The sequence below is a fragment of the Pinus tabuliformis genome, chromosome Q, assembly GCF_031772625.1.
Source record: "Pinus tabuliformis cultivar Carrire ecotype Pingquan chromosome Q, CPIR1, whole genome shotgun sequence".
Classification (NCBI taxonomy): domain Eukaryota; kingdom Viridiplantae; phylum Streptophyta; class Pinopsida; order Pinales; family Pinaceae; genus Pinus; species Pinus tabuliformis.
In genome coordinates, this window is record NC_142296.1 from 1,310,186,763 (window position 1) to 1,310,200,078 (window position 13,316).

Consider the following 13,316-nt stretch of genomic DNA (forward strand, 5'->3'; position numbering starts at 1 on the left):
CCCTTATGATCTTACTTGATATTCTACCAAGATTTCTATCAACCCCTAGAGATAGATTTGTGCTTCTCTTGGCTTATGTTCATGTTTTACTAACTTTAGCATCTTTAGGAGGTTTCTAAAGAGGAGGTATGGTAGATTAATCTTAAATTCCTCTTTAATGTGCTGTAGGAGTCAAATGTGATATAGATGTGCAACAATGTATCCCCTATCACATGTAAGGAATTTTTGTATAATTAGAACCAGTTCACCCCACGGCTCGTTGAAGCAATCCCTGGGTATACCTTTGGCCCTATCAAAGGTTCCATTTATATTCCTTTCAAGGAAGAAAGTCCATGCTTTCTCCTTGAAATGTAAACCCTTATCGTAATTCTCTCCTATCATTGGAAGGTCCAGTGCTTGTCAGAGGAATTCTTGAGTAATGAGAATTGTTACATTTCCTACACTTGTTTTCTCTTGAGTGTAGTTTTTTATAAATTCCCTTATTATTTCTTCACTATGGCCACTAAATATTTGCAAAAATCCAAAAAAGTGTGGCTTCATATAGCTTTTCTACGGTTTCTTTCCTCCAGTTTTCTATTCAGAACTTTGGCTCCACCCTTGTTGTCATTGTTTCTATAAAACATTCAATATAAGCCTCTGTTGTCATTAAATTCATCCTTTGTAATGACAAGTAACAAATATTGTTTCATAAAATAAATTTTCAAGTCATAGAAGCTTACCTGCCCTATTCAACAACATAATTCAATCTACTTTGGTGTCCATTTTTTTCCTTTTTGCAGCAACATAGCCTTTATTTTAATATCCTATTTTGTTCAAACATTCAAACATTGTACCTCATATATCTCCATTAAAAAAAACTATACTTTGTTTTGAAATAGAAATACATAAGAAAACAAAATAATCATATCATAATTTTGTGTTTATTAATGTAATCTTAGGATATTGTTCTTCTGCTCTCTGTATAATTACCATGCAAACCAAGATTTAATTAACATAATTTTTCACTTGTTGTTCTTTGTATAAATCATCATATAATCCAGCATTCCATAACTAATCTTAGCATTGCATATAATCGAGACCTTTAATGGTAAGTTTACAATGCTATTTTAGTTATATAATCACCATAAAGGAACTTCTCTGCTCATTGTTCAATGGTTCGTATAAACCCCTGCACTATTGTTGTAATCAAATGCATGCAATATAAACACAAATGCTTAAAATCGAACCTAATACTCTGTTTTTACTATCCATTTTTATGCATCGAACTAAGATTTGAATAATTACAAAACTACCTAATCATATGTACAGGTGTAGTTGACGATTTGTTTCACATAGGTTACATGTTTCAATCCTATTCAAAGTCCTTAGTTCATGCAACCAATACTTATGAACAAAATTCTTCATGGACAATGCATGAAAATTTATCTCCAGTTATCCCTCAGTTTCATTAATTTCATTATTTGTACATTTGATTCTTGCATCTATAAACCTCTATTTAAATGCAAATATTTGATTGTCTCCATAGTCATTACATTTATAGCAGCTCCCAAATCTTTTAATGTGTTTGGAACTGAGAAATTATTTATTTAAATAGTAACCATAGGGATACTAGGATCAATATATTTTTCTACTATTGTTTGTGTTGACATGAGGCTTGTTAATTTTCCAATGACTTGGATTGTAGTAGGATCCTTCTTTTTTTTACCAGTTTTTTTAATGAATAGTTCCTTTATTTTATTAGCATATATTGGTATCTCTTTCATTGCTTTCAATAAATGAATTTTTACATAAGCATTTTTCAATTCATCCAAAATATCAAATTCAGGAAGGTTCGTTTCAATTTGTAGCTCTACTAACCTCTCAGAATAAGGTGGTGTTTGACTTATAATAGTTTTTCCTTTTCTGAATTTGTTTCTCAGATTGTGATGTTTCAGGTTATTCTCCTTGCTCAATTGGCTCTTTCATGATTGGAGGAGAATCCTTTGTAAGCACCTTTCCAGACCTTAAATGGACATCATTTATGGGAAGAATAGAATATGTTGGAAAATATGTTGCTTCTTCTACATTGTATGCAAGTTTATCCATCTTATTGTTTGGATTTGCCATAGTTGGGCTAGTAATTGAGTTGGCCTGGGCCGGTTTGAAGGTAGTTGTATTTGTTGTGGTTGTGTTAGTAGTGGTGGAGAATTTTGTTGTAGAAATGGCATGGATAATGGATATGTAGAATTTTGTTGCAGAAATGGCATCGATTGTGGATATTGTTCGTATGGAAATGGCTATTGATATTGTTATTCGTATTGTTGTTGATATTGTTGAGATGGCTAGTTTCCATAACCATATCCTCTCCATCCTTGTGCAGTTTGGTTTGGATATTGTTGTGGAGGCCAAGCTTGCTATGGCATTGGAGTATTCCAAGAATTTTGATGCAGATATGGATAGTTTTGTTGAGGGAACTGTTGCAGATTTTGTTGAGGAATCCTTGGTTTCCAAGGTATTCTTGGTGCCACATAATAGAAACCTTATGTTCCTTGCACTTCTTCCATTGGATTCATTTTCAATTCTTTCAACCTTAGACAATTTTCTGTTGAATTATTTTCTGTAAAAAGACCACATACTTGAACACTATCCAAAGGTTATTCTCTTAATGGATGTTTCTTTCTACATTTGGAACAAAAGATTGCTAAATCTTGTTCTTGTTCTTCTTTATTCTTATTTGATTTTACAACATCTACCTAGGCTCCTAATGTACTTAGGAGATAAATTTTGAAGTTTCCTAATAGGCTTCCTATCTCTGTTGTTGTCACTCCTCCTGCTGCTGATTTTGCTGCTTTTGAACTCACATCTCTCTCTCCAGATTCTGATCTCACTCTAGAATATTTTTGACATAAATCAACAATTTCATTAAATGGAAATTTTTAAATGTCATCCCTACCCATTACATTTAGAATGTCAAGATATTCATCTCTTATACCTTCGAGAAAGATTGTTCAAATGGTTTCTTGATTTAGAGAGTGTTGTTTGGAATTTTGTAGATTATATGAAAATCTTTCTAAGTATTCTTCTAGACTTTCTTTCTCTTGTCGTGTCATTCCAAACACACATTCTTTTTAGTCCCTAGGCCTACAATAGGCTTGATACTTTTAAGAAATATTGATCTCATATCATCCCAAGAAGCTATTGTTTGTTCTCCTAAACCCATGAACCATTTTAAGGCTGTTGCTCTCAATGTAGTAGGAAAGAGACGAAGTTTATGTGTGTCATCAGTGTATCCATATGTTCTACATAAGATGTCAAATTCAAACATAAATGAATCAGGATCTTCTGTTGACATTCCATAAAAATTTGGCAATACAGAAGGTGGAATATTTTTCATTTTGACATCCTCTCCTAATAGTTCACTTGTATCTATTATTGAAAAGCCAAAAGTAGTTTCCTGATCACAACCATCTTCTTATCTTTCCATATCCTCTTTTTCCTTTCTATCATTTTCTCGTTTTGCCTCTTCCTCTCTTTGTCTTCCCCATTCTCTTTGTTGTGTTCAGGAGTAATAATAACATATCCATGTCTCTCCTTTTCCATAGTTTCGATTGTTTCAATACCAATTTGAGGTTCACGTAGTTCAAAGATAGGCTGACCTATAGATTCAAGAATGGGTTGTTTTTCTTTAACAATTTCTTTTTTTTTTCATGAAGTAGATGTTGTTTTTGATGGTTGTTTCTTTTTTACCTCCCAAGCTAACAAAGTTTGCCTTTCAAATAAAGTTAACCTTTGTCCCGTTCTTTGTTTTTCTTTCAAATCCTCAATTGTTGGCTTACCAACAACTAGTGTTGTTAGCTTTGATGGTCCTACCCCTATTGATGGGGTTTTTCTTTAATAAATATACCTCTATGATATCTATTTCTAGGCATAAAGAAACATGACCAAAAGAAATGTAACTAGTTTTTTTATTTCTTTTTAATGAAATTTTTAGTTCTTTTTCTTATCTTCCTATTGATTATGCCGAAAATTTCCTCCCCAACAATAGCACCAAAATGTTGAGCTAATTTATTCACACAAATTAACACAAATATCATTCATCAATCCAGATTTGTAAAACTTGGAAGCAAGTCCACAATATATGGATATTAGGTATAATGAAGCTTGAAAGAAAAAATTTCAAAAAGATAAAGAAGGAAAGCTAAAATGAAATGCATATTATAAATATAAGCCTAGATTAACAATTTCCAATTCACTTTGCAATGAAGGAAAGCTAAAATGGCCCTTAACGTAAGAGGTCAAATTCTTCCTCAATTATTACTTGATCAATAGAAATTAGAAACCATGGATTGTCAATAGCTTAAGATGGATAAATCATTAATTAAGGGAGGCTCTAAGCTTAATATACCTTTGGTATTTTCCATCATAATTCATTTTCCATAATGATATCAATTGAAAACTGAAAACACATAAGAAAAATTGCTTGCATGTAATCAAGGAAAAACCTAGTTTCAATCCATCAATTTAACAGAAGGAGTGCTCGACTTGAACAACTTGTTATTCCATCTTACTAAAGTGATGAAAAAAATAATATTCAATAAAATAAATCATCACACATCAACCATAAACGAATTTGAAGAAAAACACATAAACAAGTTCTAAGATAACGAGACTATGGAAAATTAAACTAGTCTAACAAAGAAGTGTACTTAGCTTGGAGTGGGGGCGCTCCACCCCTTTCTTTTCACACTTGAGGATTGATATTAGAAGTTGAAAATTCAATCACTTATCCAAATTATTGAACAAAAAAATAGGAGTAGAACATGGTTTCAAATTAGTTTCAAACTCCAAAATGTCTCGGCATAAAATTATACAAAAGTTACACACTTAAGCCATCAAATTCTTGGCTTTAAATATAAGTTTTGTGAAAAAACTAATCTATAATCATTCTAACAATCATATCTACTCATATTCACCTATCTAATTCAAACTGCAGTCAATCGCAAGAAATATGGTCAATCACATAAAATCTCAAAACTGCCCTATTTCCTAAGGATTTTCTAGGTGATTAGTCATGGTTCACCAGCCTTGAATGGGCCTAATAAATCTTGTTCTGACTGAACCAAGTGGAATAAGCTTTGTCCTAGTTCCCAAGCTATCTATCCGTGAATCTAACTTGAGCCCAAGTGTCCTACATACATTTCATCCACATAGCTATTACAGGAATTTCTAAATCTATCAAATTTTGCATTTGGAATCAAATTTTCACAAAAACTTCAGAATTTCCAAACTTAAAATTAAATACCTAAAAATACATGAAATACATCAAAATGGGATAGATATAGTGGAAAATAGATGGAAAATATATGGATTAAGTAAGTTTCCTCAAGCAAAAATAGACCAAAATCGAGGGCCAACAGAAGCCCTAAGAAATTGAGAAAAAATACTTTTTTGTTGCCAAGAAATTGGCCACACTTTGACTGATAAGAAATATAGCTTGATGTGTAAAGAGGGAGTATTTATTGATCATCTTGTCTCTAACAAAGTTATTTGTGTAGATGCAACAAAAATAGAAGTTATCTTTTGTCTTCCTACACAAAAAACACAAATGGAAGCGAGAGGGTTCCTTGGACATGTAGGGTATTACTGAATATTCATTAAAAAGGTTTCTAGGATATCTAGCCATCTTTTTCTAGTATAGGCACTAGTATTGAGGGGACCTAATTGGTCTCTTCCATTTCATATTTCCTTACATGCCTCAAATATCGCTATTGGTGCATGTTTAGGAGAAGAAAATGAAAAATCCTACATTATCTAGTTCATTAGTAAAAATGTGTGATCTACTGAATTTAGTTATATTGTGACTGAGAAATATTTTTAGTTGTGATATTTTCTATTGATAAATTCAAAGACTATGTTAGTGTCAATATATGTATACTTCCATTAGTGACCAAATATTTTCTTTAAATTTTCATTTTAGGTGTCTCATACTGAAATTTTGATCATTCCACTAGGTCAAGCATAAATGGTCCACTGATGGTTGTCTTGTTCTCAGAAAATCAATTTTTCTCTCATGAGGTACATTTGTTGATGCATCTCCATGTTTCATTCAGTTATGGTTTTCGTTATGTTACTTTCATAGTTAATGAAGTCATGTTTCCAATAGCTGTTAGGGTTCATTTTGATGTTCAAAATCATAGTTTCAATGTAAATAAAGTGTAGCAAAGGTATTAGGAAGACGAATAAACAAATAGTGATTGGGAGCAAGTCATGAATATTATACAAAGTTTTTATTTCACTGATGTAATTTTCATCTCGTAAACATGTTTTTGAGATGAAAACAAAGTAGTTTAGTTTGTTCATATTTTTTTATGTAATTCAAGTCATTTTATGTAATAATTGTTCCCATAAGCTACCCAAGCATTTCTCCTTGCCACAAGTAATGAGGTATTGAAGAAATCAACTCAATCAAAGCATCGTCCACCTAAAATGTGACAAAGTAAGAGAAGCATTAGACAAAGATTTGAAGACCAAAGTAAAAATTCAAAAAAAACATTATAAAGTGGGTTTTGTCTAAGGAAAAATAAAAATCATCCTCTATATAAGATTTCAAAATAATTTTTCAAACTTTATCATCCTCATTTGACAAAGAGAGAAAAAAGGGAGTTGTAGCGAATTGGTTGCCAAAGAAACCTTGGGCGCTGCACATAGAGCAAGGAGCGTTGTGCACAGGGCAAAGTGGTCGGGTGTTGCAAATTGAGCAAGGATTGTTGTGCATAGGGAAAAATTGTTTTGGCACTATGCATGCAAGTAGGGAATTGCGCATACAAACGAAGCGCTATGCATAGAGCCTGTGTGACAGTGTATTTTTACACGGTGTTGCGCATACAATAGGGCACTACGCGCCTATACAAGGCACTGTGCATAATGCCAACAACCAACAAAACCATCATAACAACCATTAAAATCCCTACTTTTGCTAAATAGAACCTCAAGGCAAGTACACTCCTTAAACCATCCTTCCAACACTCATTTCAAGACTTTTGAGTTCGCTTGCCATTTAAATTTTCAAAACCCAGGTTGTCTGAAAACCCTCCCTGCTCATCATTTTCTTGTTCATTTTGACATCTTGTTGTCATATACCTCATTCCCACATATTTTTGTCATATCCATAAATATCATCCCTATTCGCTATTCCTTAATGTCAAATACACCTATCGCATATACCCTAATCCCCCAAACAAAATCCATAAAAACCTACTTACAAAATAGTACCTACTAAAAAATACCCCACTACTTGCTCTCATATTATACATATCTCATCCTACATCACACAAACACCTCTCCCCTCCCCTTATCTCTATTCACCTTAAATCACTTCCTAATTACCTTCTCTAGGGTTTCTAAAACTCCAAAGTGAAAAACATGGTAAAGAAGATAAAGATTATGAGGAGGAGGAAAACAATGTTAGTGAAATCATGTGAGATGAACCTCAACATCAGAGAAACCCACATAAGGGAGGTAGAATTATAAGAGAGGAACCATCAAAAATCACAGAGTTATAGGTTTCCCCTATGACTGTCTCTTGTTTCAGGCATCTGGGGTGTTATGAGTTTTTTGATCAAGTACAAAGACTTCAACATCATCCTGACCTGACTAGGCTTTTTGTAGCCAATCTCCATGATAACAAGGTAACTCTTGTCGAGGTGACATTTACAGTTTCATCCTTCATCATTACTGATGCTACAAGGATTTCGAATGTGGGGGAAAATTGGTATAAAGCAAAAGATTTGGATGAGCACTACTATGAGCCATACATCAAATCCATGTATAGGAATCAAAAGAAAATGACCTTTCCTTTCAAGTTTCTTCACGACAAGTATTCCCCTATGATGAGGATTATTATTAAGTATTTTACATGTGAGGTCATATTTTCCACACTACACATCTATCATATTAGGTTTCTTATGCACTTCCCAAGAGTGAAAATGATGAACATCCTATACTTCTTGTTCAGGAACATTGAGAATATGGTCTAAATTTTATAGAAAAGTCCATAACCCCAGTAGTTGAACAATACTTATCACTATTCCTTGATTAGTATTATTGTGCTACATCCTCTCAACCTTCTCAACATCTCGTGGGATACATTTATTTCCAATGACATCTTCAATCGTTCTCAGATTCCTCCATCCGTGCCTCAAGAAGTGGAAATGCCTTCCAGCAATGCCAAAGTAAATAAAAGTAAGAAGGCTAAAGATACTAAAGTTGTTGAGAGGCCAGAAAATTACAAACATATCAGAGAAGGGCTAGAAAGTTATTTGAAATTGATAGGAAAGTGCTTACTCCACCTGATGTGGAAGGGGTCTTGCCTTCTTAACCAACTCATAGGAAAATGCTTGCTCCATGAACTGTGGAAGGGGATTTGCATACTTCATCAACATAATAGATACAACAGGTTCAACAGGTGCATAAAGGGAAGGAAAAGATGCTAGATGAAAGCCTCAATGATTAAGTGGAAAGGGAATTTTATTTAATGGAACATGATGGACCAGAACAACTAGATATTCTTCAAGGAATTAAGATAGTTTACTTGAAGTCTAAAGATGAGGTGAAAATATAATCATAAAGGAGAAAGATGCACAAATTCAAGCATTTATTGAAAACATGGCAAGAGTTAAGTATGCCATTTCACACCTTGAGCAAGAGAAGAGATAAGTGACAAACAAGACCCCATGGAGCTTGAACTTGTCGAAGCAAAGAGGCAAGTTGACAAAGGGAAAATTAGTAATGCAAGAGGGCCATTTCACACCTTGAGCAAGAGAAGGAGCTAAGTGACAAACAAGACCCCATGGAGCTTGAACTTGTCGAAGCAAAGAGGCAAGTTGACAAAGGGAAAATTAGTAATGCAAGAGGAAGAAACCCCAACCACCTTGACTATAGAACAAAGTTTTGGAAGGGAGATTGAAGTTTATAGAGAAATATGGTTTGATAGGGTCAATTTTCATTTGGTGAAGCTACTACAAAGGGCCAATAGGGACAATGAAATCATCAGTCACATGGCTCACCATTACAGGACCCAAAACAAGATTTGTAACATTAGAGTCAAGCAAATGAAGACAACACTAACACAAGCCCTCTAAGGTAAAAAGGAGGGAGATAGGCTTAGGTTTCTTGTTGAAACTTCCTTGGCTAACCTAGACACTTGATGGTGGCGTTCTCGATAAAGTTTGAGTAAGTTCTAAGAATTTTTGCATTTTTTAACAATTTAGTAGTTCTTGACTCAGAAGAATTAACTCTATGTGTAGCGCCACTAACATTGAACTTTTCCTATGGGTATCCAATAAGGAAATGGTCAAAAATTTTGGATTACCAATGATGAATACATGCACCCTGTGCATTTTCTAACCTTATGGACCAAATCTAGTAAGCCAAAATGTCAAAAAAATCCCTTGGAAATGACCTTTCTACCCTGTTTTTGACCATGGTGCTGCGAATAGAGGGAGTCCTAGGCGAATCTGCTCTTGAGGGGATAAGTCAAATCCAAGTGGGAAACTAATGGCATATTTTGAAATTAGATAGGACAAGCTTTCCAATGAGCTATCATGAGCTCAATTTGGATACCTTCAATGCCTCCAAAATGGCCTTGCAACAAGTGCTGCACATAGCCTTGTAGCAGTGCACATAGGAAAATTTTATGCTAAATTTTCACTTTACTATGCCATAACTGTAATTTTTGAGTTTTCTCTCATGGATTATGTTTTTACTAATGTATATGGTGACTAGGAATGTAAATAGGATGGATATTAGCTAATGGAGGCTATATTCATTGGATCAAAAGTTACCTTAAGGATAAATGAATTAGTCCTTTGTTTAGAGGCAAGTTTTTAATATTTCGTAGATTCCAATTTCTTGCTCAACTTTTGATGGATTAAGTTCCTCATTCTAGGTATTCAACCCCTAAGGATGGGAGGAGGTTGAATTGATTTCTATATCTTATTTTTATTTCCCATTGTAAAGGGTTCGACTCAGTGGGATGCTTAGGCTTTAATAGAAATCATTTTGTATCAGTTACATCAAGAGATTAATGAAAATTGTAGGTATTTCTTTGGGATCCATGTGGTGTGATGCTCAATTGAGTTTTTCTTATTTTTTCATGTGGTAAAATTTATTGTTGACCGTAACAACCCTAAAATAAACATGTAATTGATCAAGTAATTTATATTCAACATGCAATTCAACTAATTAAATTCAAATTCAAAACTATGATTAGAGCACTTATCTGTGATTTCGGTTGAAGTCTGCTATCTGCAACAAGGTTGTGGGGATGACTCTCCACCCAACCATAGGCTCAATTGTGCAACGTCTTGCTACAACTGGCCACCCCCGAGCCCTCAATCAACGTACTACTGCCAGTGACTCCTAGGTCTTCGTATACCATTCTCCCAAGAGAATGAAAGACAGAATCTCGGAAGGATGGAATGCAGGGATCCTCCCATCTTCCACACCATCTATTAAATAGAACAACATTGGAAGGGGAACCACATGCACACACTCCATGTGTCTACATGCAACTTTCTTTTGATTTTTAGCTTTCTTGTTTTATTTCTTTACTCTTCTTTTGATTTTTAGCTTTCTTGTTTTATTTCCTTCTTTTTGATAGTTTTCTTGTTTTATTTCTATTTATTCTGATTTAGAGTTTTACTATAGTTATTACTATTTTTATTTTTATTATTTTTATTTATTTTCTTGTATATTTTTAAATATCATTTATTATTTATGATTTATTATTTTTATTATTTATTATTAAGATTTATTATTTATTATTTATATTATTTATTATTTATTATATTATTATTATATTATTATTTTATTTATTTATTATGTATTGCATCATAGTCCATGAAAAATTTAAATGGGTGGTGTTCTGTGGAAACAACCTCCTTAAACACTATGGGAACAAAACTTGATAAGTTTCTCTATGTAAGTTTATAATATATATAAGCTTCTCTATGTGAAATCCTACTCATGAAACAATGAGTGCAAATCAGACAACCTCTATTAATTGACTCAAACTTTTGTCAATATGTACACAATCATTCTCAAGGTATCCTTATAAAATTTCTAGCAACATTCCTTCTATACTTCAACTATTATCACTATGACAATTACCAATCATGTTTCTTGGTCCACTCATCAATACCCTTAAAAGAATTTTTTTATTTTGATAGAACATCCCTTCATTTCGTCCTACCCGATATTTATAGATATATTTTTATTTCTCCCCTGGTCTTCATTTCCTAATATTTTATTAAATTGACTTTAATTTCTCACCTCGGGTCATTGTGGTTTCTTTTCCTTCTCTCTTAAAAGCGTAGCATTGATACACTTTGGAAATGTTGTTACTATTCCCCAACTTAGGTAATACCCTATAAATACATTCATTAAGATGGCTACCAAATGTAATCCAGTTATCATTTCCTCTTCTAAGGAATCAACATAGTAAAATTGCTTGATCATACATCTTGTTATCCATAATTCATGGATATAGTTAGTCACCTATGGAAAACTTTACAATGTGGCTCTCCCATTAGAGGGAAAAACTATTACAGATGTTTTCATGTACACAACTGATCTCCTCCAATTGATCAATTTCATCAATTTTACTTCTTTAATCTATGTCATGATACGTTCAAGGTTCCTTCAACTGACCTTCATTATTACCATGCTTATTCAACTTCATTAGTTGATTGCCAATATTTTCTTCTTTATGTGCATCATCCTTAGATAGACCTTATAGTGATACCTTTAGAGTACCAATGGGAAACCTTTGGGGTTAGACCTAGATGTTGATACCTTTAGAGTACCATGTTATGTGCATTATGTTCTAAAATAGGTTGCCTCTTCTTATTGATTTCTTATTGAGCTATCATTAGTTATCATCATTAGAAAATTTGCAAGTTTCTCCTTTCCATTTCTCCTTAGACAACTTTATTCGATATATGCAATTAACCTTGAATCACCAAACCTCATGTAACATTATACTCAACATCATAATAGTTAATTAAACTAAACTGAAATAGTAGTGTATGATTGAGATTTATCGTAATGTTTAAACAATAAAGCATGCTTTAGTTGCTTCATAAAAGTATCTGTCTTAGCTAAACAATCAATCTACTCATTAAAATCCTTCATTGTAAATTTTGAAGAATATGATCTACGAGGCATAAGGTAAAGTAGTGTAGAGACTAAATTAATTCTTGGTGTTCTGCCTTCCAACTGACTCCACAATATTCATTCTCTTGTATTCAACATTGCCATTAAAACATTGATTTTAACAAATTCCCTGTTTTTACAATTTTATCCAGCAAAACTACCTTGTTGGAGTTGCAAATTCCTCCAAAAACAAGCACTTCTGAGGCTGGATTTGTTCTCTATAGTAGGTCATTCTAATACCAAATTTGATGTAGCCTTGTATATTTGAAAAGAAACCGACAAGCAAGGTTGTAATTGGAAAATGAAACTTAGAGTACATAGCCACAATGAAAAATCATGCACCCAAAATTCCTACTAACAGGCAAAATGCAAACAGCTAGTCATAAAAATTTCATTAGAGATTTATGTTCTTTTTTGGAAAATCGAATTTTTCGTTTTTGAAAAATGGAATAGCCTCAAGGGATTATGCAATTTTTAAATGAAGTTATGCTCCTTGATCTCTTAAAGAGTCCAGATGGGCTCTTTTAAACTCAAAAAAATAATTACATAGAGACATTTATGTTAATTTTACTCAACCCGAGCGACTGACATTTTCTGGTAAATTAAAATTAAACTTATTAAATAAACAGCACTGTTGGAATTTTAGCAGTAAATTAAAAATAATTGGGTCCAAGCAAAAATTAGTCAATCTCACACATGCACGCAGAAATTTCTGCCCTTTAAATCTGTTGTTCAGTGATAACTTTAAATCCGTCGTGCATTAATCTGGAAATGATCTGCTCACCGAGAAAATCACAAGCTACAGGAAAATTGAACCATTTTTTATTCAATTTAAACAATCAGTGTAAGTTGAATCAAGGGCATATGAAGTGGGTTGAATTTATGCATAATTATACATTTTTGTTGAAGCACGGATCAGGTAAATCAAATAGAGTTGCTTTATACTAAAATCATCAACTGTATATTCCCAGAAGATTACGCCGGAAATCTGATTAAAGAGTTGCCTAATGTTAGTTTAAGAGGAGTCTGGACATTTTGGTGATTGATGAGACTCAGGCTTTAGTTGAGGAGCAGTACTACTAGTTGAGAATGGCTAACTAAGTCAATTTGTTAATGTGCAAAAG